Source organism: Chelonia mydas, chromosome 8 (genome assembly GCF_015237465.2).
Source record: "Chelonia mydas isolate rCheMyd1 chromosome 8, rCheMyd1.pri.v2, whole genome shotgun sequence".
Lineage (NCBI taxonomy): Eukaryota > Metazoa > Chordata > Testudines > Cheloniidae > Chelonia > Chelonia mydas.
The window spans coordinates 50,584,157-50,611,694 of record NC_057854.1 but is presented as its reverse complement, the minus strand read 5'-3'; the positions used below and the strand labels follow the sequence as shown (position 1 = coordinate 50,611,694).

Below are 27,538 nucleotides of genomic sequence, written 5' to 3'. Positions count from 1 at the left end.
GTAGCTAGGTCAACAGAAGAATTCTAAATCTTCTCATTCTGATTCTTCCATTGACCTAGTACTGTCTACACCAGGGATTGTCAGCTTAACTACAATGCTGAGGAGTGTGGATTTTTCACACCCCTGAGAAACATAGCTGGGTCAACCTAACTTTTTAGTGTGGACCTATCCTCAGTGTGCAATGAGACTTCATCCCCGTTGGGAAGGAAACTTGAACCTTAGAACTGCAAAAACCTCTGAGTGGAAATACCCTATCTTTTACAGTTCTCCCCAATGACACAAATGTTAAGATTTATACAAAGTCTTAGTCTTTTCTAAGTAAAAGCAAAGTTCTCTTCACATGAAAGAGAGGTTCCTAACCTCCTTCTCAGAGAAAAAAAAAGAAACTGAGGTAAGTAGGGGGCTAAAAAATGCAAAAGTGTATATTTCTATGATTTTCAGATAAATGCAACATTTTCCCATAGAAATTGCAAATCTTCAAAACCAAGGGCAGTACTTCTGAAAAGACAAAGAAATACCAACTCAGGAGCTACAATTTATCCACTAGACCCTGATGCTACAATCTGATCTAAACAAGCAGCTTCTTGCACCATTAAATTAAACAGATACTCCTGGGGGAATTCTGCACCACTGCATGCATACAGAATTCATGTCCCCTGCAGATTTTTTTTTGCTTTCCAGAGGAAAGATGAGTTCTGACGGGGAAGAAAAGGAAGCTGCAAGAGTGGTCACGTGCTCCTCTGCAGCAGCGCGGGCACGTCAGTTCTGGCACCTGGAGCAGCCAGCAGAGACATCAGTTATCCCCCCCCGGGCAGGGGGGGCAGGACTGGGTGGACATGGGAAGACATCAGTCACCACTGGGGGGGGGGGGGGCCAGGCAGGGCATGCATGCCAGTGACAGAGGCTCTATCTCTCTCGCTCGCTATTGCAGCATGCCTGACGTGGTGGGGCAAGGCTTCAGGGTGTTTCTGCTGTGCCCCATGACTGCCTCCTCAGAATGTAGCAGTCTGCTTGCTTAGTGAATTGTTCCCAATATTCTTAGTGAATTGCCCCAGGAGTATAAAATGGGTGCACAAGTTTTAAGGTTCCTTTAATTGCCAGAGTGGTGTAAAGGAGCCTTTTGTAAATAACTATACAGCCTTATAAATGCTTATGGTGCTTTAGTGATTAGAACTGGTCTAAATTTGATAGGAAGTTTTTTCAGCCCCCAATGTGACCCGTGAACTGTTTACTACTGGCCTTTCTGGAGATGGTCAGTAGCCAACAGAAATTGTGAGTTTGATGCCCCAGCCCTCACTTGCTCTTTCAGTTGCGTATGGTGTAATACTGATGTTATGGCTACATATGCTTGTTGATTAACAACTAGAAATAAATAGCTACATTACTATTCAACGAAGGGGGTGTGGAAATTTCCTCCAATGGTCCTCACTCCCATTCTCCATCCATTGTATTGTAATTTAAATAAATTATCAAAATAATTGAAACTGGCATGATTATATTACATTATTTTTACAAATAAATTATGCAGAATTTTGCAGAATTTAAAATATTGTGTGCAGAACTTTTAATTTTTTGGCACAGAATTCCCCCAGGAGTAAATGAAACTCTACACAGGAGTTATGGTCCGCATGTAGACCCTATGACATAATCAGGGTCCAAGTCAGTACAGTTTGTGTTGAAGTGGTGGTGTACATGAAAGTCCTACTATTTTTAAGGGTTCTAAAGCTTGTAGCAAAAATTTAACATAGTTCAAAACAACATGAGGGGAGAAGAATTTTTTTAATTTTACCATTTGTTTCCTTATTATGAGTTTACAACACTGTGTAGAGTAAAAAATAGAGGCACAGTTACAACTGGTATGATGGTAATACCTTACATTAATGGACTGAAAAATGTGCCAATTTTATTTAAAAAATTAAAACACAGAACTGATACAGATAAGATAGTTACAGCTAGAAAGAATTTAAAACTTTTCATAAAAAAGTTAACTCCATTAAAATAGTTTCCTATGGCAACTGCCAATCTTGAAATGAACTGAGTAAACAGTAAAACTGGAAGAGTTTATGAATTCTCTATTACCCAGATATTGGTTTTTCGCACTTTATTTTCTCTTCAATTGGAATCCAGTGTCTTATCTGCCTCTCCTCCATCTATATTATCAGAGTTTTCCCTTCCCCCTACCATCCCAAACAAAGTAACAGCTGTGCTAAATTGCCTCCTCTGAGAATGCAGCTCTCTGAATATACTGGACTGCCTGTGTGAAACAGTAACTGAAGTAGTTTCCAACCGCACATTTAAGAGCAAATGGTTGTCTGTCACTAGTCTGCCTGAGACAGTTGCATCTAATTCTTTGCTTAGCCTACACATCCCTCCCAGAACCACCATGCCCAAAAAAGACTAGTGTCTATGACCCAACACCTATTTCTGTTCTACTACAGTGGTTTCCAGCAGCATCAGGAGTGCTGAACTTCAGGATTCTGGCACCCAAACTTTCCCTCTTCCTTATAAAAGTCTCCATGATAGTGCAGCACTGCAAGCCCACCTCAACCCATCCTAATTCAAAGTATGCATGCTATAATCCATCTTTGGACCCAAGCTGCTCCATAACCTCATCTCATGATTGCACAGACCCATTCAAAACCTGGGTGCTTTAACTCACCAACAGGGCTCAGTTACCCTGTACCCACACCTCACAACTGATGCATACAAACCACAAAAACTCTAATTCTCTTAAAACACAGATTGACCATTTTATACTGCTGTCAATGAGCAAACGCTTCATTCAAAGCATGGACGCTCTTACTCACACTTGGTTTGAGCTATTCTGTATCCCCATCTAGCGATCACACACACGGAACGACTCGGAACACCCTGGCGCATTAACCTGGCCAAAGCTCAGGCCCTTTCAAACTGTGCGTCCTCTAGTCTGGCATGGGGGGCAGGCCAAGGCAGCCCACCTTCCGAACACATGCGTTTTAATCCATGTTCCCTATTCCCATCTAGCAGGGAGCCAGCCTCACCCTCTCCAACCCATCCTAGGGCTTAGGCCGCTTCACATACCCCTCTTGCCATCGCGCAGCCCCATTCAAACGGCGGATGGGCTGGCTGAGCCGGGGACGCTCCATACGCCCACCTCACAAGCGCTCAGCCCCATCCCACCCTAGGAGACGGTCAGTCCCCCCGGCCTATTCACACACGGGCGGGAATTGGGGGCTCCAGCCCCAGTCACACAGCGCACGCTTTGCCCTGGCCTGGCGGGGCTTACGCCGTAACTATCCCCGTTTCACCCACCGCGCGCCCCATGCCAGCACGGCCCAGGGCCGGAGTCCAACTCCCCCCTCGCCCAGGCGTGTCTCTGCGGTGAGGGGAAACCACACGCGTGTGGGGTGGGTGGAGGGCGGTGTCAGTGGGTCCGGGTTGGGGGGTCCGGACCCTCCCCGGATCTGGGAGGGGACCGTGCGCCTCCAATCCCTGCCCGGCAACCCTGCGGCCCGGAATCCAAGCGGAGGCTTATTCTCCTTCTAGGGCTGCAGAGAGCGCAGGAGCTAGACAATACCCAGCCGCAACTCCCCGGAGAGGCGGCACCAGCCCGGCGGCCTCCCTCACGTCGGAGCAGTGTGTGCGGCGGGGGTGTCTCCCCTGGCTTACCTGCGAAGGACACGGAGCGGGGAAGGAACCACTCCGTCCGCCAGGCGGGCTCCCGCGCTCGGGGCCGCCGCTGCAGCTCACCCGCTCTGGATTACTGTCATTCAGTAGCGGCTACCTGACCCGAGGTGGGGGGGGAGGGAACAACAGGCACCACCACAAACAGAGGAGGAAGGGAGAAAACGCATGCGCATAAGTTCCTCTCTCCGGACGAGGTGGGGAATGAGCCCATCCGCGCAGGCGCTGGGTGATGAACGGCGGCGCGCGTCCGCCCGCCTGCGATTGGAGCGTCTGTGGCGCAAGTGACTGCGCGCGCCCGGCTTGACAGACACAACGATCGTAACTGCCCAACTGGCGCTGGCCGTGGGAGCAGCTCGCGCTCAGCTACTGGGGTAGAGGGTTAGAGGCGCGCGCACGCTCCTGCTGCGGCCGGTCGCCACAGAGAACAAGGAAGGAGCCTCGCCGGTGATTGTTTCCCCATCGCTCGCGTTCAGTGGGGCTGACTCCAGTCCACCATACATTAAAATGGCCCTGGAACATCTCGAAGGGCCGTCCCTGGATGCTACCCCAGACTGCTTTTAGGGCCCTTTTTCACTCGCGTCCCTTGGGGAGCCTGTCTACGCTGTTGCAGACCACCTGAGTGCCTCTAATAATTAAGGGTTTCAGAGTAACAGCCGTGTTAGTCTGTATTTGCAAAAAGAAAAGGAGTACTTGTGGCACCTTAGAGACTAACCAATTTATTTGAGCATAAGCTTTCCTGAGCTACAGCTCACTTGCATTCAATGAAGTGAGCTGTAGCTCACGAAAGCTTATGCTCAAATAAATTGGTTAGTCTCCAAGGTGCCACAAGTACTCCTTTTCTAATAATTAATTGTTCGCATTTATACATCTTCAGGGATGCTGCAATTTTTATAGTGGAGGTGCTGATGATAGAAATCGTGTGTCTGGTGTTTGTGATTACTACTTCAAGCCAGTGGGTGCAGCAGCACTCCCAGCACCCCTAGTTCCAGCACCACTGTTCATCTTCGGCCTGCTTTACAAACATTGATCTCTCTCCTTAATTAACTCGTTTTTTGTCCTCTGCTACACTGAAGTCAGTTATTGCTTTGTTCACAGCTCATTTCAGAGATGTGTCAGCAATGTGTACATACACCAGCTAATCCGCGAACTACCATCCAAACCCTGGCCCGCATGCTATACATACATCATTTCTAAAAGAGAAAGGTACTGTCTGTAGAGACAACAGGTCCCAGGATGAAAAGTTCTGTCTAAGCAGACCACAGTAAATCAAGATGGAGCAAGGCATGATTTTTGTGAGGCTGTGTGCACTGCTTTTTAAAATCTATAGCAGGAAACCAGGCAGAAGGAATTGGGGAAGATTTCACACAGAAGCCTCCCACCTCCACCCCTTAAAGCAGAAAGAGAGAGGGAATGATGTTAGGGATTGCACCATAACAAGCAAACACTGTTTTCCTTATACTAATAAAAGTTCTGTGTTTGGTGTTAGAAGAAAGCAATCCTTCCTGTTGTCACATGGCACAGTGTCAGAAGTTGACTCATTTTGAACCAGCATAAATGAAAGGAAAATTAAATACCAAATTTCAATCCTCCACCAGGCTTTCAGTTTGATAGGCCAATGGAGTGGCCTGAGTGAAAAGAAGGCTTCGCCAGATTTCTAACTGCAACAAAGTTTAGCACCATAAGTGGTAAGTCACCTCAATATTTAATCCAAGGAGGAGCACAGCTGAAAATATTCATAAATCATTTTCCTTCACTGAGGGAGGAGATAACTATTTTGCCTCACTACGCATTTATAATTCTTAGAATGAGCCAGTTAAATAGTTGATAAGGAGAACTGGTTGACAATTTGTTTAGACTTTCAAATGACCTTTGGCAGTCTCTCACAAGAGGCCAGTGAGGAAACTAAGTCTGAAGTGAGAGATAAAGTTATTGTCATGCATCAAAAATTGGCTAAGAGACAGGAAACAGTAAAGGAATGAATGGTCAAATTCCATCATGACAAAAGGTTAGCAGCAGAATGTCATTCAATTCTGTACTAGAACTAATGTTGGTTAATATATTTATTAATTATCTGAAAAAATGGAGGTAAGCAATGAGATGTCAATATTTGCAGATGACATAATGTTATTCAGGTTCATCAAGGCCATGGAAGACTGAAATCTTCAGAGGAACTTACCCAAACTAGATGAACCGGCAACATGAAGGAAAATTAAGTTCACCTTTGATTATTAATATTTATAAATGCAAAGTAATGTTCATTAGAGGGAAAAATCAAACTAGTTATACATGATAACCTCTCGAGGTCCCTTCCAGTCATATGATTCTGTGTAATGGGATTTAAATTAATTGTGTCAGATTAGGAAAATTACATCGGCATTATTGTCAACAGCTCAATAAATATCTTTGATCAATGTGCAGGTAGAGTTAAAAAAAAAGCAAACAAAATGTTAGGATGCATAAGGAATAGGGTGAAGAATAATACAGAAAATATGCCATTGTATATATGGTGCAGCCTCATCAGGAATATTATCACCCATTTCACAAGGGATTTTGAAGTATAAGAAGAGACTCATAGGGGGTCACTAAGAACAATTAGAGGCATGGACAAACTTTTGAGTAGCCTGGGATTGTTTACAGTAGAGAAGATGAATAACAGGGGACATGACAAAAATATACAAAATAATTAATGATCTGGCCAAGGTAGACTGGGAGCTTCTGTTCTCCCTGTCTCAAAAATAGAAGAAGGGGATATTAAATTAAATTGAAAGGTGGTAAATCCAAAAGTGATAAAAGGAGACACTTTTTCACACAAGACATAATTAGACTGTGGAACACAGAAGATGACTTAATCTGGACAAGTATTGAAGCTGGTGAAAATTGGATCTATAATCTAATGTTAAATGTTAATTCTTGTTAAATATATTTTATAGGACAAAAGTGGTTTAGGAGTTGATATCAGACCAGGTGACTGTTACTTAAACACTTACAGGGGCCATTTGAGGAAGGTTCTAGATAGAAGCTGAACAGTGAAATAGAGAAAGTGTGTAGCATTAGGTTACTACTTTTTTCTGGTTGAGTCTTTGGTAAGGAATCACACAAAGAATCATTTTCTTCATTGTCACATCATAGGCCACTTCTCTATATTTAACTTGTAGCTGCAGCAATCAGCTTCATTTTATGCAGTTTAGGTGTAGGATTCAGGTCCCTGGCAAATTGTCAACATTATTCTTAGCCAACAAAGACAAATTGTTAATCAAAGATCTGAAGAAAAACTTAAAAAGTTTCCCTCTTAAATTAAAATTACATTAAGCAGTGTACACCAGCCGATTAATTTTCCCTTTCTTATATTAAATAATCCATACAAAAATCTTCATTAGCAGACACATTACAAGTTGCACTGTTAACACTCAATGATAGGAAATGTCAGAGAGGACACAACTACATGAAAGTGTAGTGGGACATAAAGGTTTACTGTTATGAATTTGGTGTAACCACATTACTCATATTCACGATTGGCAAAGCCACAAGTGAGTTATGCCATTCATTCCAAATGAGAGCTACTAAAACATTTATAGTACACTACCATCAAATCACATCATACTCTGTATATTCCACATATATCACAGAAACTTTTTTTAATAAATCTAATCTATTTGTCTATCCTGCAATCAGATACTCTTCTGGATAGTAATTTATTATTGTAGCATCTCAAAGCTGTTTCTCAGACACATGCATATCCTGAATAATATCAAAAGTGTATATTTATGTGATTTCTTGTTTGCTTATGCATTTTGTGCAGAAGTGTAACTATTCTGCATTTTTCATACATCATCATCCTGGCAAATCCCAAAGGGACATGGCCTCCTTGCAAACTGAGTGCCACATTATTCTTACAACTTGTCCTCAAAACTGCCAAAGTACAAACATTACTTTATCCAACTAATGAATATACTTTAAAATATTTCAAAACTGTTTCTCTGAGGAGTAAGAATTTATATCTGTACCCTGTTGAGTTGGAAGTTATCAATATATCTGTAATTGAACATGATCAAATAAATTGAAAATTAAATGTTTCTATTAGCTGACATAAAATGTGTGTGTGTCTTTCCAGGTGCAAAATACAGCATACTTGCAGTAAGAAATGTAAATGGAATGTTATTCAGAATGCTATGGAAAGATAAATAGTCATTGACTTTTAGTCTTACACGTTCCTACTTCTCTTCCAGTACATGATTTTCATTGGTGGCCTTGTCTGTGTTTTAGTTAAAATAGGAACTAGACCCAGAGCAATCCATGAGTTATTGATATCATCAGAATCTTCCTTTTTGAGTATGTTTAAGTTCAATACAATACACATAGACTGTAGTCCTCAGTGAAAACTGAAAGACATTCTTTCTGCATTAATCACAGTACAGTTTTCATTCAGTTCAGTTAAATATGAAGCTAATAATAAAGATTATCCCAGTGGTTAACAATGTCTTCTAAGGCTTACACAATACAGTAGTTGCCAGTCAGCCACAAACTAGTTCAAATGAACTATGTGTACCATGCTACTATTTCCAGGTCTCCTAGTTAGAAGTGAAAATGCTATATAGGTTTTTATATTACTTTCATCACTGTAGTATCTGAGTATCTTCCAATAGTGCATTAAGCAACATGACTACAAATCTGTCACACACAGTTTATTCTCTCATCCTCCCCACAGAGGGAGAAGAGTGTGCAGTAGAGTGTCTTGTTTTGGTAGTGTATTTTTTTAAAATATAAATCTATCTGTTGCTATGTGTTTATAGTAGAGAAGGCAAGATCAAAGAAATATGCCTTGCACTTGTAGTGGAAAGCAGTGAGGTTCATGATGGTTCTTAGAGGAGTTAATTCCACCGTCTTAGTCCGCCCCGGAGAAAGTTCTGTCTTCTGCACAGACAAGCTTTACTCTTATTGTTGAGAGTTCCACTACACCACAGGATGGTAATTGTCAACCATGGTCTTCATTCCAAAGCATGAGACAATCTTTAGCTATCCAGAGCCCAGCTCATGGAGCATTCAAAAATAAGGACTAAGAATTTGATTTGAAATTCTATGAGAAGCCACGGTAGAGGGCAGAGGACAGGTTCGATATGTTTGTGGTAGTCTTTGTTGCTAATCCTTAGGACTTCTGTGTTTTCCATTGAAGGGTTTCAAAGCACTTCATAAACACTAATGGCTGGACTGCGGTTGACCCTTATGTGACTGCACAATGGAGCTTTCCCAACTTATGTGGCCCACATAAAGACCAGACAGAACTGGTCATGCAATCTGCTGTAATGTACAGTGGAAATGTGTATCATCCCTGATAGAAAAACACACCAGCTCAGAACAGCTAAGAGTCATGTGAATAATGAGAACATACCCTTAGGATACGTGTTCAGTTATTTCTCAGCCCTTCTGTTGTAAGATTGGGGTGGAACTTTGGTTATATAACAGTAGTTAAATTTCATTCTCTTTTTTCTCTTCCTCATATTGCGTGCATCCCCCACCCCCTTTTTAAGGGCATGTTAAAAAAGCTGGTTCTTAAGTCAGCTTTCTCCGTATTTTTTGAGAAGGTCTTCCATCAGACATTTTCACAGCATTGTTTCTCCAGACTTTGTAGAGGCTTTCCTGTGCGGCTGTGGGTCCAGTTACACATCCTTACCATAAATAATGTGGCTACTGGCATCCCCAGAATCATGTGCCCTAAGGAAAAAGGACTCTATTTGTAATAGGATTTAGTGATCATCCAAGGGAGCAATATCCCAAACATACACAACAGCAGTTGCTAATTGTTGTAACTAGTCATACTTCACCACCTAAGTAAACAAAGTGAATTCCTGTAGCAGACATGATCATCAAGAGATTTATCCTCCAAGCTCCCTAATGGTGATGCATCTGTCCCTTGCTTAAATCCTGTCTTCCTGCCATCTGTTCCTATACATTCTTTTTAACCACAAGTAGTGATTAATCAGCTACTTGGAAAAACATTTCTTTTAATTTATGATCTAAGTTAGTTAATAAATGAAAAATGTTACATCTCAGAAAAAAGTATAAATGAAGCACAAATCTACACTGTGCCTGTGATAGGATTTCTTGTTAGTACTGTAGGATTGCTGTAAGACCTAATTTATTAGGGCTAAATTATGCTAATAGCACTTAGCTCATCAGAAGGGTTGATGCAGAGATACGTGTTTTCAGTAGGAGCATCAGGAACCATTCTACCTCAGAGAGGGAGAAGGCTTCCCAGATCCACTCACTTGCACAGTCAGAAGCTCAGTTTGCCTCACCCCTTAAGAGGTGCAGTGCTCTCTCCTCTATATGACCAGTATGTGAGAGTGAGGAAAGAGCCTTGGCTCTGGCTACTCCCCACTCCTTTTTGGATGAATAGTTCCTAGGAGACAGAACAATTCAGGAGAAGTCTCTCTGTTCCCTCAAGGCAGGAGTGCAGTTCTTTCTTGTCCTGGGAAAGCTCCTTATTCCCTTTCCAACCATTGTGTAGACACAAACGGTCAACCATAGTCCAGCCTTTAGTATTTATGAAGTGCTTTGAAATCCTTAGAAGACATGATAGAAGTGCTAAGGATTATTACTTGCAACTGCACTATAAATAATGTTATAAACACAAGAATACTAGGAGTCTCACTCTCCCCTGCATGGCAGTAATTATCCATGAAGTTCTTCCAAATAATTGTTCTATTATGGAATTGATTCCCCTCCCCTGCCCAGAAGAAATCTAGGCTTCTACCTCCTTAAGCCACTGTTGAGGCAACCACACTCAGTTTAGATCAGGGGCAGGTAAACTTTTTGGCCTGAGGGCCACATCAGGTTTCTGAAATTGTACGAAGGGCCTGTTTGGGGAGGCTGTGCCTCCCCTAACAGCCAGGCATGGCCCTGCCCCTGCCCCCCCATCCAACCCCTACTGCTTTTTGCTCCCTGATGGCCCCCTGCCCCATCCACCCCACCCCTGCTCCCTGACCACCCCCAGACTTCTTGCCCCTGACTTTCCCATCCAAGCCCCCATCTCCTTCCTGACTGCCCTCCCCAGGACCCCTGCCCCCATTCAACCCCTGTTCCCTGCCCTCTAACCACGCTGACCCCTGTCCACACCCCCACCTCCTGACCACCACCCCGAACTCCCCTGCCCTCTCTCCAACCTCCCCTGCTCCCTTACCACGCTGCCTGGAGCACTGGTGGCTGGCAGCACCCAGCCACGCCGCCCAGAGCACCAGTACAGGCAGCTGTGCCACCCGGCTGGAGCCAGCCACACCACCGCGCAGCACAGAGCACCGGTTCAGGCTGCGGCTTTGCAGCTGCACTACCCAGCAGGAGCTGGCAGCCCCGCCGCCCAGAGCATTGCACCAATGGCGCAGTGAGCTGAGGCTGCGGGAGAGGGGGAACAGCAGGGGAGGGGCCGGGGGCTAGCCTCCCAGGCCAAGCAGGAGGGTCCCATGGGCCCGATATGGCCCGGGGGCCGTAGTTTGCCCACCTCTGGTTTAGATGCTTCTCGCCTCTGCTCTGCCCAACCTACCTCCTGTGAGTATGATTTCTGAATGGGACTACTTGCATGAATAAGGCAAGCACGATTTTCCCCTTAACTTGCAAAACACAGAGCTTTCAGGAAGAATGGTGCAAAACAAATCTAAAATAATTTCTTACCCATAATTAATAATCTTCCTCTGAAAATATATTTTCAAATTGGCTTGACTCCACTGAAGGCCCCTGCCACATGGTACTGAGAGGCTTTGCTATGTAGGATGCAGATGGTCTGCTTGGTCAGATTTAAATCAAATAAATACCTTGGTTAAGTTCTATACACTTTATCCCTGTAAAATGTAAAAAAAGGTAATCAGGGGAGCAGTTTCTGTAGCCTGTATGTCCAGAGGCCACTTAAGACGACAGTTCATCACCCTAGGCAAAATTTCAGTATGCTGTCCTCATCTCACACCCCCCCCCCCCCCAACAGAGTTTCTCAACCAGGGGGATGCACGTCCCAGAGGGGCACATCAGACTCTGGGACAATGCATCGAGTCTTTTGATCCTTCAGTGGTTATGGAAGAAGGGGCTGTAGGAACAAGAACCAGGTCAAAGTGCCACTTACTCAGGTTTGTCACAGCCACCCCTCCATTATGATGCAAGCTCAGCCAGATAAAATCTGAGTGAGTGGCATTGTGACCTGGTGCGTGGGGTTGCAGTGCCACTTAGATTTGGCCCACGCCCTGCCGCCCAAGACAGAATCGGCCACCCTAGGCAGGTGCCTTGTTTGCCTATATGTAGAACAGACCCTGTGAACATCTTGGTCCATAGCCCTGAGTAAAAGCTTGGGGGCCATCTTCCTTGATGCCATTGCACTCTATGTAGAGAAGGGTTTATCAGGAGCTGGGGCTGAAGGGAGTAGTTAGTCTGAGGCTATGTTCCCACTTTGCTCCTCATGAGTTAGGTTATAACATATTCTTTGCTTACAAAGATGCAAAAAAGATTGCTAAACATGGAGTTAAGGTTCAAGGTGCTCCATAGTCCCCAGTGCTCCTCATGCCTTTCCCAAACATGGAATTTCACTTAAAAACTCTAAAATGCTGGAAAGCTAGGAAATGCAGTTAAGGTCTCCTTACACACCCACTACAAGACCGTTAGCATTACAAGAACACACACAACACAATCCTTTGCATTTTTTGGGTTGCTAAGTTAAGATGATAGCTCTGATGGATAGGCGGTATCTCAGAAACCCCCTGATGAAATGACCTCAAATTTCCAGCCCAAACTATACCCTCAGTTTGATGTGAAGATTGATGTGTATGTAGAATTTAGGGATGTCTGAACATTTGACTTTAGATAGGAATGCTCCTGCTTGGCTAGTCACCACCCCATAATATCTTACATCAGTGTTTGCCGGTGTCTCCTGTATTAAATAAGAAAACTTCAACAAAATGTTTTTAAAAGACATAATAAGCCACTTTTTATGTGAGCATAAGCTTTCGTGAGCTACAGCTCACTTCATCGGATGCATTCAGTGCATCTGATGAAGTGAGCTGTAGCTCACGAAAGCTTATGCTCACATAAATTTGTTAGTCTCTAAGGTGCCACCAGTACTCCTTTTCTTTTTGTGAATATAGACTAACACAGCTGCTACTCTGAAACCTGTTTATGTGAGTGAGGCCTGTTTCATGAGAAAATCAACTGACAGAGCAGCTGGCCTGAAAGGTCTAGTGTCTAACTGTGTCTCAGCTGGAGACAGCTGCTGAACTTTCAACATGGAATAGATTCTTCCTGTATATTTTGGAAAGACTTCAAAACACTCTCAACAAGCAGATTCCACAAATATAATGTGCCTATTTCTAGCCTGCCATTTTTTACTCTCTTCTGATCCAGGCTGGGGCCAAAATTGACATTTATAAAGCAATTTTATTTGGTCTGATCCTCTTCCATTGACATGCATGGGAATTTATCATTTGAAGAATGAGAGATCCAAGTCCTAAATAATGTAAAGTAGACAGATGTTGAAAACTTGAAGGGGTAGAATCTTGCATTGTTTCCATAAGGTCTTGTTTGCCCATCCCACCCCTTCTTCCCCCAAGAATATGGCCATATATAGTGAGGGTGCGGAACAACAGTGCTTTAACATTTATATAATGATAGTCACTGATTATTAGGGGAGGAGTTTCTGATTAACGCTTTATACAAATATGTACTAATACAAAAAATCTATCAAGTTAAACACATTACCAATAAATATTTAATACCTCCAAAATGCTGAAAGTTTGCCTCCTTTGACCCCAGTTTCTAGCTGCCAGATTTATCCTATTCAATTTAATACTAGAAAAAGACATATTTGAGAACTAAGAGAAACATTACATGAGAAAAACTTCCAATATATTTTTAGCTCTATCTTTTAGATTTGAGCCAGCAAAATCACTCACGAAAGAGTCCACTAATTATAGATTCTAGGCTATTCTATTCTTATAGGTTCTTATACCACTCCCATCACCTTAATATCTGAGGACCTTCCAATAGTGCATTAAGAAACATGACTAACATCTGTCATATCTGGTTCATTCTCTCTGTCATACTCATTCTTTCTCACACACACACTCCCGGTGAGAACTGTGTTTGAAGCATTGTGTTTTGTTTTGGTAGGTTTTTTTATATACATACTGTATTTTGTGGCAAAATTAAGAAGTGCACCTTGCACTTGGACAGAAGTTGGTGAAGTGTATGATAGTCCTTAGTTCCCGTGAGAGTTCCTTCCACAGTCTCGAACCAGCCCCAAATAAATATCTATCTTCTGCCCAGACAAGCTTTACCCTTATGGCAGAAAGTTTCACTGTGCCTGAGAAGCAAAATTGTCAATCACAGTCTAGAGCTTTAGGTGGTCTTTTAGATATGCTGGACTGAGGCCACTCACTTTGAAGATAAGGACCAAGAGCTGGGACTTGACTCAATATTCTGTGGGAAGCCTGTATAGAGAGTAGAGGACAAGCCTGCTGTGCTCACAGTAGCTTGGTGTTGCAGAATTCTGTACTAGTTGAAGTTTCCTAAGGACTGCTGCTCTTCATTAAGTTGTTGCAGGTTGCTTCAACTCCTAGCTGATTACTAACAGGCCTCACTATCTCAGCCTGAATAAAGAGGCTTAACCTGAAATGAAACAAACACAAACCTGAAACAAAACTAAGAACTCTGAAACATGCTTCTAGATAAAACCATCAGTCACATACATTAATACAAGGGTAGGACTGTCAGAGCTGTAGTTTCCTTTGCAGAAAGTTAATTTACAAGGTAATATTAAAATCTCCATTTCTGTGAGGAGCTCACCAGTCTGGAATATGAGCTACACCTAGCAGCACCTCAGGTAGGCTTACTGCAACAGGAAGTTTAGAGGACATGGATATTTTTGGGATTTAAGAAAAGAGACTAAAAATAAAGCTTACAATTGAAATGCAAATGCAATTTTGATTACGGAGGGACAACTTGTGCTCCATAATTAGGAAGGGCATAAAGGATAATACAGAAAATACTACAATGCCATTAATGGTATGCCAATACCTTAAATACTATTTTGAGGTTGGGTTATTTACTTCAAAGGACATAGCAGAAATAGAAGAGGATCAGAAAAGGGCAACCAGAAGGATCTCAGGCTTAAGGGGACAGGAGAAGACTTCCAGACAAGGAGAAATTTTAAAAATACTAAGGAATAATAGGAGATAATAAATAAATTCTATTATCCAGTAGCACTTAGAACCCAACCGGATCAGAGTCCCATTGTATTAAGTCCTGTACAAACATATGGAAAGTGATAGTTCCTGCCCCAAATATATAAACATATACAAAATATTGAATGATACATCATAGAGGAAGCTAGTGAAACACTGGTTCTGACTTGAACACATAATATGAGAAAAAGGGAACACTTGGTGAATGAAAAGACAGAAAAAGTTTAAAGGAAATTCCCCTTCCCCCCCCCCACTAACACCCCTGGAACTCCCTGCTGCAGCAGAAATAGCTTAGTAAACAAGAATTTTCTGAGTAAGATGTTTCAAAGGGATTAGACATATATGGATAACAGCATTTGCACAATAACAGGGATAATAACTACAAGAGCTAGCAACCCTGAGGCTTCACATAATAACCTGATAACTGGCTAGAGTTAAAGAGAAACTTCTCTACTAAATATATTTTTATACAGTTGTTTGGGTGTATTATGACAATGCTTTACCTTCTGTATTGGCTGTTGTCAGAGGTAGGATTGTACCTGGACCATTGATTTGCTCTGGTATGGAAGTTCCTACTTTTTTGTTTTGTTGCAAGCTGTTTATAATAATTTTAAAAAATACTTACTATACCAGTATTGCTTTGGGGCATCATACACGCAGTAGCTTTAAGCCAATGTGTAACTGAAAGATACATAAGGAAACTTGTTTCTGGGTCTAACAAATTCATTCATGTATGTATGTTTTCTCAGACTGTTCTTAAATGCCTTTAAGGCAGCCAAAAAGACCCTCTATTTTTCTTTGTATCCCAGTCTCCTCTAATACCATTTGGATTCAGTCCTTATGACTTGAATTCATACAGGCATTTTTCTTCAAGATATTTTCATCCTGAATTAATCTGTTTTCCCCAGTGGCTTCTTTCCATTCTTTTAGACAACTGAAGACTTGTAATTTAAATCAATGCTAGGAAAAGCCATATAAAGGATTCATACAAACTTCTGCATTTTTATGAGACAGAAGGCTTTGAATAGATCGGTAAATATTAAGTAAGCCAACATGAGAAGTAGTATAGTACTTATTTGTCAACAGCAGCAGAATGCAATGAGAACAATGAGACTTATGGGTCAGTAGCCTGTCTGGGTAAGTATAATGTGAATAAAAATGCCAACATGGAAAAAAGTGATCAACATTACAAAACATGCAAAACAGCCCCAAGAGAAGTCTCAGAAAAGCTTCTAACTCCTCCCTCTGCCTTGCACTTGAAAAATGTACAGAGAGAAGCATCAATAGGGATGCAAAAATATACCGCTATTTAAGAAAATACACAGGGCCAACGTGTACCCCCTGTGTCCACATTATCTGCCCTCCAGACCATGGACATTACCAAGGGAAAAAAATACTGTACTATACCCTCTGCATAACCACCATTTAGGATTGCAGGGAAAGCCCATTCTGCCAGGGAACCAGCAGAAGGACCTGCCCATGGGAGCCAAAGTTAGTGCAGATGCCCTAGCCTCCCACAGATCTCAGGGAACATGCCTGGTTTAAGTGGGGCTCTGTCTTTTGGGTCAGTGGGGCAAACCCTGACCCTCACATGAGATGACTGGGGAATTCTGTCACTGAGATTTCCTTCTTTCCATGGGAGGGGGTTATCTGGACCCCAGGAATTTTACATGTCCTGACACTGTATCTTGAAGTGCTGAGATACTGCAGATCTCCTAAACTAAGAAGTGTTAGAACATAAGAACGGCCATACTGGGTCAGAACAAAGGTCCATCTAGCCCAGTATCCTGTCTTCTGACAGTGGCCAATGCCAGGTGCCTCAGGGAATGAGCAGAACAGGTAATCATCAAGTGATCCATCCCCAGTCACCCATTTCCAGCTTCTGGCAAACATAGACTATGGACACCATCCCTGCCCATCCTGGCTAATAGCCATTGATGAACCTATCCTCCATGAATGTATCTAGTTCTATTTTGAATCCTGTTACAGTCTTGGCCTTCACAACATCCTCTGGCAAGGCGTTTCACAGGTTGACTATGTGTTGTGAGGAAAAAATACTTCCTTTTGTTAATTTTAAACTTGCTGCCTCTTAATTTCATTTGGTGGTCCCTAGTTCTTGTGTTATGAGACTGGTCAGTATTTGAACAGAAAAGTGCTAAGTCTGTTGCTATCCCAGAGGTTTTCTATATACAGAGTGGGGCCTTGGAAAAGGGGCCAGGAGCTCAGTTAGACCTTGACCTACCCCACCCACTCCCCATCACCTACCTGCCCAGTTACTGTTCCCTCTTCTGTGCAGTTCCTAAACCCATAGAAAGCCTTCCTTGAGTCCCCAAGAAGGGTGGATAGTGCTCCAGAGATAGCCAATCCCCCGCTTTTATACAGTAGGTCTTTCAACAAGCAAATCTCAATGAGATCAGAGTTTTTAATAAGAGAATATTTAATAAATCCTTTTTCCATTTTCCACTAATGGAAGTCCATTTCCTCCTCCTCCCATAGAAAAATCCATAAGCTGGAAAAAACATTCTGAAGCTGACTTTCTTGAGCTACTGATGATTCTTCTGCTTAGATGGAAGGAATCTATAGTGGCTTTGGAAGGGACAGGACCTTCAAACTCCTTAATCCTTGAGCTCTGTGGGGGAAATCAAGCACTAGCTGTTTGTATCCTGCATCATTCCTATAAGGTGTCACCCCTTCCCTGTCTCCTCCCAGTTCCCTTACCTGGCAATGCTGCTCACTGAGAAACGATGCTGTCATTGGCTCCCTCCCCCATAGCTGTGCACTAATTCCCTGTCCCATACACATAGAAAGGAGGTACTGTAAAAGCCATGGAGGTGCAGGATATGCTGCACTGAGTAGTATTAGCTGCTGTGTAGATTACCATGAACCCATTGCAACCTAGCATTTTTCCAGATAGTAAACAGAGTTGCTGCTCCCAAGCATTCCCTCCTCATTCCCCATCCTCCAATACCCTTCTAAATTCTGCAGAAACCCGGGTGTGCTGTATACACAAAGAAGGGCTGGCAGAAACTTATGAAAGTGGGGGGTGCATCCACCGTTTCCCTCCTTTCTGCTCAGTTGAGGAAAGAGTTTAGGCTAGGATTGTCAAAGGAGATAGGTACAGAACTTCCTTTGGATTTTAACTGGATTTTAAGAGCCTAACTCACTAGGCTCTTAGGCTATGTCTACAATAGAAATGCTACAGTGGGACAGTTGCAGTGCTGCAGCTGCACAGCAGTACCGCTTCACTACAGGCACTAAGGGCTCGTGGTACACTTGAAATGGTGCAGTGGCGTAGCTGCAGCCATGACACTGTAGTATTTCAGTTTAGACACTACCTGCACTGGACAGGAGGGGTTCTCCTATCACTGTAGATAATCCCCTTTCCTGAGAGACCATAGCTAGGTGCTGCCTACACCAGGGGCTAGGTCAGTCATATCCCTGAGCAACATAGCTGTGCTGCGTAGACCAGGCCTTACACAGGCGCTGACTTTCCAAAATGCTGGGGGGTGCTCAAAAAAAAAAAAATCCCACCTATAAGTATTTCCCAGTGTATTAGCTATAATAACAGCAAAATATTTACACTGGATTTTCTTCCAGGTAGAAGCTCAGGATCAGAGTAGCATGAATATCAGACTGCCAGAAATTTCAGCAGGCAGTTTATAACTTTCAGTTGGCAGTGTGGTTTAATGGATGGAGCAAAAGTCTAGCCTACTAGTTAGAATGGAACTCAGACAGGGTGGGTCCTGAACAAGAGCCAAGGGTTGAAGCCAGGCGGCAGAAGCCAACACCTAAGCCAAAAGGTAAACTGGAGTCATAGTCAGAAGGTATAGCTGAGGGTAGGAGTCAGGAGACTAAAGTCAGGACATAGGTGGGGTAGGAACAGGAGCAAGCTGGAACTGGGGAAGGGCTATAGTCAGCAGGGGCAGGGCAAAGAACAGCCGCAGACAAGGATTACATTAACCAGACAGTACACTGCTTTTGCTGCTGGGTTTATAAGCCAGGCTGCTGGCCCTGCAGCCAATCAGGTGCTGCAATTAATCAGGCAGTCCCAGGGTAGTGCAGCTGGACCTATTAGTTGCCTAGCAGTAAGTTAGTAGGGAAGCATGTCAGTAGCTGCTCCTAGCTGGCATGACCCCTGACCAGTAACTGGCTTTTGGAATCCAAGGACAAGCATTCTGCCCGCCATTCACAGATTTACACTCTATAGCTCCTCTATACATCATATGAGCTGAGTTGCAGTCTGAGGCTACTTCCCTATATTACAAGTACCAGGCACACATTACAAGTGTACCAGGAAGAGCCAGAGGAAGTGTGGCTCTGAAAACCATAACACTGAAAACTAGGCCATTAACACACAAATCATCTGTATTACTGGAGGAGATTGAGACTTCTCAAAATAATGAAATGAGACAATATATCTCAAATATAGATATTAACTGCCTCATTAAAATTGAATCAGTCACTTAATCTTTGTCTTTGATACAATGAACTGTTAAATTGCCCCTGGTTTTTGGCTCACATTTAGCATTACAAAAGAAGGAGCATGTTGAAATGCTATTTTTAATGAGAGCGTTCCCTTCAATTTAGCTTAATGTTCCTCAAGAAGTTTCCAATAAGAACCATAATACTTTTGGAACTGTGGAACTCACAGGATTTGATGACTAGGCACATTAGCAGCATTTTGCACTCCCTGCTCTATCCAGCAGTCTCATTATCCCATGCATTTAAAACCATCTACCTAGACCAAGAGAATTATTGTACTTTAATGGGGGTGGTTATGCTTTCTGATTTTGTCATGCATTTTTTTAAAAAATGTGTATCGGTCAGAATGTATATACTGTTTATTTTATTGTCTAATTTCTAGTGTAGGACTTAGAGTTTTAGATTTAAACAAATATTTACTAATAGATTCCTTTCAAAATGTATTAACAAGCAAATACATATAAATAGTGTGTGTATATATAGAAAGAGAATGCATTGTAGTGTGTGTGTGTGTCAAACACACATCAAGCAACTGTTGCTCCATCACTGCCCAGCCATCAGCAGCACATCCTCCTTCATCAGCTTCATTCTAGAGCCAGGATGGGATAAACACAGGTGACTCAAGTATTCAGAACTCTGAAAATGAATGCTGAAAAATTGCCCAGGAAAATGTATAATTGTTCACCAGAAAATAAAAGAAAATGCCTGGACTATGAACAATAGATCTGTCTTTCTGATAGGTCATCACAAAGCTGACCCAATTAGTCTTCTGGTTCCACTAAAGTGGATATTTTATTTATACTCCTTAAAGTTAAAGAGGGACACTGTCAAAGTTAGTATATCTACATTTAAACCTAGCAGCTGTGTTTCAGTCTACTGTACTTACTCTTGACCAACATGCTTTCCCTTCAGTCTTCCTCTCTGCATTGATCATATGAGCAGGCCTGATGATGAAGAATTTTCCTCTTCAAACGCCAACAGCAAGTCCTTGTGCACTGCAGTACTCTGTCAACAAAAATGGAGACGAGAAAGTAGAAAAGTAGAAAAAACAGGTCTATAGACACTCAAGGCCAGATACTTGGAAACAATCATGTGGCAATCAGCACATCTCCAGGGAACGGGATGGAAAAGTAACTGTTAGCCACATATGTGGCTCCAAGATTCTCAGGCTGCTGGTCCCAAAGAGCAAATGAAAGGACCTGCAGCTGCAACACCCCCTATGGAATCTCTGGAATGCAGCAGCCCTCCAACCATGACCCCTTTCTCTGCTCACATTACCCTACATTGGGGTGAGAAGTGAGGGTGAAGCACAGCTGGCTACACCAAATCCATGCCATTTGCGGATCTCCGTAAACCCTTATGCAGTCTGACATGCAGCCTTAGCAGAGGCCAGGATCTGGCCCTCGGGATTCTTCATAATAATATCTTCATAAATGATCTGGAGGATGGTGTGGATTGCACTCTGAGCAAATTTGCGGATGATACTAAACTGGGAGGAGTGGTAGATACGCTGGAGGGGAGGGATAGGATACAGAAGGACCTAGACAAATTGGAGGATTGGGCCAAAAGAAATCTGATGAGGTTCAATAAGGATAAGTGCAGGGTCCTGCACTTAGGATGGAAGAATCCAATGCACCGCTACAGACTAGGGACCGAATGGCTAGGCAGCAGTTCTGCGGAAAAGGACCTAGGGGTGACAGTGGACGAGAAGCTGGATATGAGTCAGCAGTGTGCCCTTGTTGCCAAGAAGGCCAATGGCATTTTGGGATGTATAAGTAGGGGCATAGCGAGCAGATCGAGGGACGTGATCGTTCCCCTCTATTCGACACTGGTGAGGCCTCATCTGGAGTACTGTGTCCAGTTTTGGGCCCCACACTACAAGAAGGATGTGGATAAATTGGAAAGAGTCCAGCGAAGGGCAACAAAAATGATTAGGGGTCTAGAGCACATGACTTATGAGGAGAGGCTGAGGGAGCTGGGATTGTTTAGTCTGCAGAAGAGAAGAATGAGGGGGGATTTGATAGCTGCTTTCAACTACCTGAAAGGGGGTTCCAAAGAGGATGGCTCTAGACTGTTCTCAATGGTAGCAGATGACAGAACGAGGAGTAATGGTCTCAAGTTGCAATGGGGGAGGTTTAGATTGGATATTAGGAAAAACTTTTTCACTAAGAGGGTGGTGAAACACTGGAATGCGTTACCTAGGGAGGTGGTAGAATCTCCTTCCTTAGAGGTTTTTAAGGTCAGGCTTGACAAAGCCCTGGCTGGGATGATTTAACTGGGACTTGGTCCTGCTTTGAGCAGGGGGTTGGACTAGATGACCTTCTGGGGTCCCTTCCAACCCTGATATTCTATGATTCTATGATTCTATGATTCCAAATAAATCCCAGGTTTGTTATTTTAGTGTGACCAAAAAGTAGTATGAATTGTGTTTCAGCTCTTGTTCTGGGAGGCTGCTCATTTTCCAGGGTTTCCCAAAATGGTCTCAGATCCATGAAAAGTGAGTTCAAATAGATCCCTCCACATCTCAGAATCCATAGGGACTAAACGCACATCTCATTCTATAGGAGGTGGGAAATGATTTTCATCCTCTTCTATTCACTACTGTGGGTTTTCCTGTGTGAAGGGATTACCTGGTTCTCAATTATTTCTTGCTACAGTTCCTTACAATACACATAAAAAGTGAATAAAATATAGTAATAAAAAGCCCCTTCATTTAACTGCTTAAATGTTTCTAAATTGTAATAAAATCTTAATTCAATTCAGACTCAATGCAGTTGATCAGTTTTTCTCTCCAGATTAGATTTCAAGTGTTAGGGCTGTCAACCAGATCCAGAAACATATCTCCTTACAGTTGTGTTTACTATTGGATGCTCTAAAAATAATGGGAGGTACATAAGCATGCACATGGGTGTGCCTAGGCACACCCTAATGCAGGGCAGAGCTCTGGGGGGATGGGGCTGCATGCTCCCACGGGGCAGCATGTCTGGCTCCACGCTGAGCCAAGCGCTGTTAGGAGCCTCATGGGTTTGGATAAGGGGAGGGGGCAGACAGGGAGCAGGGTGGGTTGGATACATAGGTGGCGAGATGGGCGGTGGTGCCCATGCTCCACGGTTCGGCGGTGTGGGGCGCTCTCACCTTGGGGGCATCTCCCCCCTCCCCAGCGTCCCTGCATGCTGTGGAGAGTCTCGGCAGAGGCAGAGCAGCTCCACACACTGCCTCTGTCCCCTTCCCCCCCCCCCATGGGTGTTGTGGGGGGGGGGAGGTGCCAGAGCTGCCTGACCACACCTCCCCAGCAGGGAAGGGGAGGGAGCTGCAGGCAGAGAGAGCAGCAGGAGTCTGTCACTATCAGACACAGATGGGGGGACAGACAAACAGATGGAGCTGGGGGCAGGAGAAAGGAGCAGCAATGCACACCCGGGGGCTGGCATAAAATACACAGTACAGACGGAGCTTCCTGGGGGGGCGGTATAGCAACACTCTTCCCCCACAGACCAGACCCTGGCTGCAGCTGGCTCTGTCCATCACTCCCCCCACCCCACAGAGACCCACACAACCCTCTGCCCCCTGGAAGTTCCCAACCAGCCCTGGTGCCCCCATCACCCCTCTCCAGAGAGGCCCCCCCGCTTATGCCTCCAGAGTCAGCTCCCCTCCCCCCAAGCTCCCTACAATCTTCCCCTTTGCCTTCCCCCTCCTGCCCCCAGCTCATTGGCCAGGAGGCTCCCAGACTGTTGGCCACCAAGGCCAATGGGAGCTGCACCTGAGGCAGGGGGCCTGCTTGCAGATGCAGACCTGCCTTGCTGTGCCTCCACAGCACAGGGAGGGGGAGCCACAGGTGAGCAAACCCTGGTCATCATCATCACAGGCCCAGCAATTCTCTGGATATTTAATTTCACTGAGGCAAGTAATTTAATCTACTCTTCCTTTCCAGACAGTTTGTGGGTTTTCCTGTAAGAAAGCTTACAATTTCTTTGCAAAGAAGTCCAGTTATAGTTTTTCACTTGAGAAGTATATTTTCTGGTTGTTCATAAGCTCATTTTGTTAACTGAGTTTCATAGGGAATTTTAAAAGTCACTTGAATTGTAACTGTTTTTTTCCATTGGTCCAAAAACACATGGAAGATGTGCAGATTCTTATTTTGGTGCGCCAAACCACCCTATGTAGAAATGTAAATGTCAGAGCTAGAAAAGCTCTGCAAGGGTATGGGTCCCTCAGGAAATTGTCCTCAAGTCATTCATGCTTCTGGGCATTCCATTCTATTGTTCCCTCTTACAGTGATAGAGATCAGTGTCTCCACCCACAGGGGAGATGCAGAAGACTGGGCCAACCCTGCAGCCACTCAGCCTCTACCATTGTTCTCTGTCTGCTCCCTCTACTAGCCCCTTTGGTTTCCCTGGGATTCCCCCTACCATTACTCCCTCTGGGATCTTCTTTCTCTGGAGCTTCTCATGAAGTAAAGTTCTCATTACAGGTTCATCTCTGTAATGTATTTATTAAGTGTTAATACATACACTATGGGAGTCCCCCTTCAGCCCTCTGTATAAATTGATCCTCATCTTTCCATATGTTTTGCCCATAGGGTTTTCTGCAGCCCTAGGGCAGCCAGCAATAACACCTGTGCCTTTGCAATGGGGTGAAGGAAGAGGACCATGAGATCCCTATTTATGTGATTTGCAAGACGTGTTATCATTACTCAGGGTACCAAATGTGTTTAAATGGTAAGTGCCTTGTAAAATCCCAAAGCAAGCTCATTTTCATTTCTCCTATAATAATCTCACACAGTATCATACATTCTTCATTAATTATGAGTTGATATTATTAAACTAGGTTACCGGGGGGGTTTTCAGGGTGGCAAATTGTGCACTATTTTACAGATTAAATGACTGAATGACATAATATGCCCTACCTCCCCCAATGTCCATGACTAAGTCAGATAACTTTGTCAAGTGTCTGTTGTGCAACATGGTGGGGCTTAGCCCTGTCCCATTCTTCAGGGGGACAAGGGGTCCAGGGCAGCCTGGAGGGTTAGTGGGGGGCCTGGTGCTGGCAGCAGCAAGTGACCTGGCCCCAGCCTGCTCTGCTCCACCCCACCGGCTCCCAGTGTTGCTCATGGGTGGGGGTTTAGGGGAAGGGGTGGAAGAAAGCGGTGGGGTGGGGCATGCTGGGGCTAGGTTGCTCGCTGGTGCCAGGCCCCCCGCTAAGCCCCCAGGCTGCCCTGGACCTTGTATCCCCCTGAAGAATGGGACAGGGCTAGGAATTGGATCAGTCTTCCATGTTCCAGGCCTTTTACAAATCTACTCAATGCTTTGCAGTCTTACCTGTTAGAAGCTGTTCATGTGAAAGAGCCTTTTCGACACTAGCACAAGTACAATGTCCCAACAGCGCCTTGACTCCCTTATGATTTTGTACATTGAACAGGAATTGGCTTTGTCAGTTAATTACAATGATGTAATTGAGGAACTGAAGTCCATAATACCTGGTGAGTGACATCTCCTTCTCTAGGACAGGAAGATGAAGAAACCTTAATCTGTCTTGGTCAGTTTGGGTTAGCTCATTATCTGGTTAAAGATAAAGATCATGAAAATTGACTATCTTTGGATATGCCTGGTTATCACTACAGCAAAAAATTGATATTTTGTGTCTCATTTTTTAATTGTATTTAAGTAAAGTTTAGTTGTTAATTTAAAAGTTAAGTTTAGTTAAATTTTAGTTTCTTTAGTTTGATGCATAAAAATAATGTCCCTTATGACTGAGTATTCAATAAATGTTCACCTTTAAAAAAGGTAAATAAAATTACCTGGGTGCACACCCTAATGAAATGTGCTGCAGAAGCCTATGGGGAGGTATTAAATTTGAGGTTCTGATATGGGATTCCCTTTAGTTAGTAGCAGCAGCAATGTATTTTGTATTGCATAATTTTTAATTTGAACAAACTCAATGCTTTAAACAAAAAGTTAGATAAACCAGAAGAAAAAAGTCTGAGTTACATGTACAGACTGTTACAAAAGAAAGATTAAGTCTGCAAATGATTTTAAAGTTGACTGGTATTACAAGATTTTTTTAACCTGTCTGTATCCTATCAACCTCTTTAGACTATGCTAAATACATGCAACTGCAATTAACATTATGAAGTGTCCAGAGCTTCAAGAATTTAAATATTTTGATTCATATGAAAGGAATATATTGTTAGTTTCTTATTTGCTGAATTTTCCAGTCTGATGACACCCCTCTTGGTCTTGCACAACACCATTTCAGATAAAAATTGCATGACAGAATGAGTTAGGTTTATGGAATCAGCATATATAATGTTTGTACAGTAAAATTAGTAGTTCACAGATTAGCAGTTCTTATTAACTATAAGAAATTTTACAATTTAGATTGCATTCATAGCTGGTATTTTAGTTCAATAGTTTCCCTTAATAAAATGTAAACAAACAAATCTTAACAGAACACTTGCTAACCACTCACTTTCACTGGGCTGGGGCAGGGGGTTGGGGTGTGGGCTCTGGGCTGGGGCTCAGGCCAGGGGTTGGGGAGCAGGAGGGGGTGCAGGCTCTGAGAGATAGTTTGGGTGCAGGAGGGGGTTCCAACCTGGGGCATGGGGTTGGGGTGTGGGAGGGGGTTCAGGGTGAGGGCTCCAGCCAGGCAATACTTACCTCAGGTGGCTCCTGGTCAGTGGTGCAGCAGGGCCAAGGCAGGCTCCCTGTATGCCCTGGCTCCTCGTGGCTCCTGGAAGCAGCCAGGGCATATGGCTCCTAGACAGAGGGGCCAGGGAGTGCTGCCCACACCCCCAGGCCAATGGAAGCTGTGGAGCCAGTGCTGGGGTGGGGGCAGTGCACGGAGCCACCGTGGCCTCCCCTGTACCTAGGAGCTGGCCATGTCAGCCGCTTCCGGGAGCTACATGGAAACGGGGCAGGCAAGGAGCCTGCCTTAGCTCTGCTGCGCTGCCAACCAGACTTTTGGTGGTCTGGTCAGTGGTGCTGACCGGAGCCACCAGGATCCCTTTTTGACTGGGCATTCTGGTCAAAAACCGGACACCTGGCAACCCTACCTCTGATCTGGCCAGGGGCTGGAGAAGAGAAGGAGGTGGGGGGATGGTGTGGAGTTACCCCTGGGACTGCCCCGCTCTGGGTAAGACACTGTGGTTGGGGATGGGGGGACAGGGAGCAGTGCCCCCTGTGCTCACCTAACTCTGCCCAGGGGCTCAGGGCTTTAGCCCTGCAGGGCATGCCAGGGCTTGAGGCTTTCACCCTGTGGGGAGCACTGGAACTCAGGGCTTTATCCCTGTGGCTCTGCTCCTGGTTTCAGCCCCGTGAGAGTCACTGGGGCTCCTGGCTTTGGCCTGGTGGGAGGTGACAGGGTTTGGCGCTCCAGGCTTCAGCCCTGCAGCTCCCAGCTTTAGCCTCACAGGGGGTGCCAGGCCTCAGGGCTTCAGCCATGGGTACAGGGCTCAGGACTCCAGGTTTCATCCCTGCAGCTCCAGGCTTTAGCCCCACAGGGGGCACCAGGGCTCAGGGCTCCAGTCTTCAGCTGCAGGGCCCTGCAGCCACCCTGAAATGGCTTTCGGCCTCCTGGGGGGGCTGCGGATCCCCAGTTGAGAACTTCTGCTATAGGCCATATTTTAAAAGAGATCCTGCTCCAAAAAGCACAGACCCTACCACTTCAGCCAAAGAAGGAGGTCCTGACTTCTAAGAGCTCTAGCACTGAGAAATCCCAGGTGACTATGCCATGCAGACAACCATAACTTCCTGGCTGGCTACAGGTTTTATACAGTATTGTTAAATATAAACAATAAGTCAAAACAGTTTTATAGACACATCATAGTTTCAAGGAAGTAGAGGGAATCAAAAACAGAAAGAGGTAAACATTCCAATAATAAAGTAAAGATTACATTATAACGGGCAGCAAAAGGAGCATAGCATTCAAACAGAAATCTACAGTTAAATATGTTTAAGCCTATTCAATATTTTATCAGCACAAACTTCCTTTAAGGCTAACATGCTCTTGTGTCTCATGGAAAAAAGGTATTGAAGAAAAACGTGTTTTCTTCAGTGCAGCAGCCAAATTAAGTAATTTTAAAAGAATCTGTTTTAGGATAAATCAGGATAAATTTGTTTTCACAGAAAGATCAGGACCAGAAAGACAAATTTGTATCTGAAATCCATGCTGCAGCAGCAGCCCAT

The 27,538-nt window shown here is 44.0% G+C and overlaps 1 protein-coding gene and 1 long non-coding RNA gene across 18 annotated transcripts in view; both read right to left on the bottom strand.

Moving 5' to 3' along the window:
* Positions 1-4,062, bottom strand: part of RALGPS2 (Ral GEF with PH domain and SH3 binding motif 2) — a 255,535-nt gene extending 251,473 nt beyond the window's left edge. For 8 of the 17 annotated variants that reach the window (XM_037907399.2, XM_043552514.1, XM_043552518.1 and 5 more), the window contains exon 1: positions 3,649-3,871. The gene's annotated coding sequence lies outside the window, so the exon portion shown is untranslated. Of the gene's footprint in view, positions 1-3,648 lie in introns of all 17 variants that reach the window. The other 9 variants (XR_005226552.2, XM_027823593.3, XM_043552510.1 and 6 more) reach the window with 5 other exon arrangements.
* A 9,330-nt stretch (positions 4,063-13,392) lies between these two features.
* LOC122466777 lies at positions 13,393-27,081 on the bottom strand. The gene is made up of 4 exons (XR_006292580.1): positions 27,014-27,081; positions 24,832-24,913; positions 20,245-20,363; positions 13,393-14,301 (listed from the first exon to the last, which is right to left on the bottom strand). It is a non-coding gene; the product is annotated as an uncharacterized LOC122466777 (long non-coding RNA).
* Between the last annotated feature and the right edge of the window lie 457 nt (positions 27,082-27,538).